Below are 3,559 nucleotides of genomic sequence, written 5' to 3'. Positions count from 1 at the left end.
GGCGGAAAATAGGAAGATATGAGAGCTAGAGAAGGAGATGAAATGAGCTGAAGGTCCTGATGGACACCTGATAGGGAGGAGAGGCTGTCAGACAGGCAGCTGGGCAGGAGCTGAGGCTACAGGTACAGCAGAGGAGGAGAGATATGCAGCCTCTGCAGCGCTGCTGTTTAATATAGATCAGCTGAGATAAGACCCGATGGAGAACACAGGACATGTCCATCAGTCAGGGGACGGGACTTCAGAGGAAATTGCCACAATAACACACACACACACACGGGAGGGTGCACAACTCCGATATGGGGAATAAACTCTTAAAATGTGCATTTAGAGTTTGATTTATGACAGAACTGCTGATGTTTTGGGAAAAAAGAGCAATCAGATCATTATAAAGAAGATCAGCTGATGATGAGAAAAAGCAACGTTAGAGCTGATTTGGTTAAATCATACAAAAATACAGATTTAGCATGTTCACATGCAATATTTTGAAGTCTTGTTGATCTGGGTTTTTGTTGATTTGTTTATCTTTGGTGATTCTTGTGTGTTTAATTTTTTTAATTTTATTTTATCTGTTCTTTGTGCCTTCTTTCACCTCTCCTTGGTCAGTTTCTGCTCCCTCAGCCACGCCCACTCACACCTGTTCCCTGTCAGTCACAGCTGCAGCCACTCTCCCCATCAACCCCAGTCCATACAATCCTTCTAGCTTTCATCCAAATCCAAGTCCAAGTCAAGTTTATTGTCATTCACGTCAGATGTATGTGATACATGAGGTGGAATGAAATTGTGTTCTCAAAGTCCTAGTTACATCCAAAATTGTAAAAAGTATAAAAAGAAACAGTATATAAGGATCTAAAAACGTTAAATCTGGTCCTCTGGACATTAAAAAAACAAACAAACAAAAAATTGTAGAAACGTTTCGTCTTTCTTCAGTCCAGTCCAGTATACAAGGATCTAAGATATACAGTAAACCAGGGCTATTCAACTGGTGGCCCGTGGGCCGATGACTTCAGTCCGGCCCACTTCATTAAAAAATAAAATAAAATTAATTTTTTTTGGTTCTGGGTTTGGGTTGTGGGTTCTGTTTACTGCATTTATGATTCAATGCAATAACATAAGCAAATTTAAAAGGTATTGGTTTATTTACATAATGATTTTAATCACTGGACGTCCGCCCCCCGAGCTGTTGGCTTTCAGAAATTGTGGCTCCCTGAGCAGTTTTGTTGAATAGCCCTGCGCTAAAATCTTCTGTAACTAATTTTAACTAACTTTAGGGGGCCAAGATGATGTAGAGGCAGGGCAGCCGACTCGGGACTTGAAAGTCCCAGATTCGATCCCCAGTCATTGCACATCTCGTGGTGTCTGAGCAGGACACCCCATCCCCATTTGCTCCCCAGGCACCCCCAGTAGCCACCCACTGCCCCACCTGGGGGTGGATGGGTTAAATACTGAGAGCCAATTTCACCATTGTATGGAAACATATAAAGACAACACATACATTATTTCATTATAACTGTCAAGAATGGGTTTAAGATTCAATATAAGCCAGACACAGGAGTGCAAAAACAAGAACAGTTTTTATTGATTTGGCTGCTGGTTGCTGGAGTCAGGGTCCAAGGCGGGAGTCCAATCTTCTTGTACGTGGCAGGTGAAATCCAGACACATGGTCCGATGGGCGTAGTGGGGGCCAACCATGAAGGAGCAGAGAGTAGATACCAGAGCCAAATCGTGATCCTTTATTGGAGTCGTGTTGGGAGAGCAGAGTCACTCACCGTGGTCACAAAAGCAGTCACAGCCAAAAGGGTCAGGCAAGACGAGGAAACCGTGGTACAGACGTGAGGTCAAGACAAGGCTGTGGCAAGAAACTATGGAATTATGATGGCTTCAGAATCAGTGACCATGAAAGGTTTAATAATTTGACAGGAACAGAGAGAGTTAGAGTTAAGAGAGTTTTCTTAGTTCATATCTTAGATGTTATTACTGTTTTTCTCTTACATTTTATTGTTTGATGTAACTGGGAACCTTTGTACATAATTTCGCTCCACCACATGTACCACATGAGGCACAAATGACAATAAAGAAACTCTGACTCTGAGTGAGCATGGAGCTTAAATAGAGAGCTGAACAGGTGCATGGAATGAAGGCTGATCGCTGTGCTTAGGCCGAGGGGGCGTGGCGAACTGTCGACTGACAGGAGCAGATGTGAGCAATGAGAGATGGTGATAAGCAAAACACAGCAGGGAAACAGAAACAATGGCATGAGGGGCAGAAACTATGGCAGGAGACATGGGCAGGAGAACAGAGCATGAAGGCAGGATTATGGCAGGATGGGCAGAAATATGGCATGAGGAGCAGAGGTGTGAGCAGATGAGGGGTCAACGGGGGGCCGCTGACCATCACAATAACCAGTTGAGCATTATACATCTTACTCTCCATATCCGCTCTTCCCTGTGTTTGCCTCGTGCCTATCTTCTGTTTGTAACACTTCCTGATATTTTGCTAACAGACACACCGGTACAGGCAAAATTATTGCCACCTGCCTTGATCCTGTTGATGGCAGGTGATAATACGTGTCCTGTGTTTTCTTTCAGAGAGTTAAATAACGAGCACATGTGCTGGCCATGAGCTCACAGACTGTATTTGTGTGTTCCTGTCTGCACAGAACACAACACAAGAGTATTTCCTGGAGCCGCTGATTGCAGATTTCACTGTCTGGATTAATCAGTGGTGACAAGAAACCACTGTTTCATGCAGATGCCGGGGATCCAGGATCCTGACTGGTTGGAGTGATCAGGATTTAAAGAGGCTCAGAGCAGCAAATGATTCCTGCTCTGCTGAGGTCTTTGATCAGGATGGCACCACTCCATTTTATGTAAATTTGTTGAGTCATACATGGGTTTTAATAAATCAGAGTATTGTAATTGTTCTCACGTGCTTGTAGCAGATGTGTGTCAGATGTTGGCTCATCACTCAGTCTACAGAAAAAGGCCTAGTGCAGTTGGTTACCCTTCATAAACAGAGGTGTCTGATTCTACAGCAGAGCCTCTACTGCAGCTACAAACTGATTGCTATTTAGCTTGTACTTTAGCTTGTAATTGAGCTTTAGCTTTTATTTGGAAGACTACAGCTTGAATTTAGTTCTCTCAGCAACAAAACTGAAAATTTTTCACAAAACTAGCTGAGTATTTCTAAAATTGAACGACTTTTGTCCCCCATTGCAGAGCGAAGAGGGGAATTGGGAACTCCCCCATCCATCCATGCTTGTTGTGAGCTGAATAACTTAAAAAATAACTGAGGCACCGACTTCCATTTTGATATGTGGCTACATCTAGGCATAACAACGGTACCTGTAGAATATTGGTTTGTCATGTCAAAATCCAACATGGCCACCACCATATACATTACAGTAGTCCCTCGTTTATCACGGGGATCCGTAAGTGAAAAACCGCAAAGTAGGAATAGTAGTACAAGTAGTAAGTAGTAGTTTATTTTAGAATTTTACATTTTACATATGTATTTATATATATATATATATATATATATATACATATATATATATATATAT

The sequence above is a fragment of the Nematolebias whitei genome, chromosome 6, assembly GCF_014905685.2.
Source record: "Nematolebias whitei isolate Nwh7 chromosome 6, NemWhi1, whole genome shotgun sequence".
NCBI lineage: Eukaryota > Metazoa > Chordata > Actinopteri > Cyprinodontiformes > Rivulidae > Nematolebias > Nematolebias whitei.
This window is presented reverse-complemented; position numbering follows the sequence as displayed.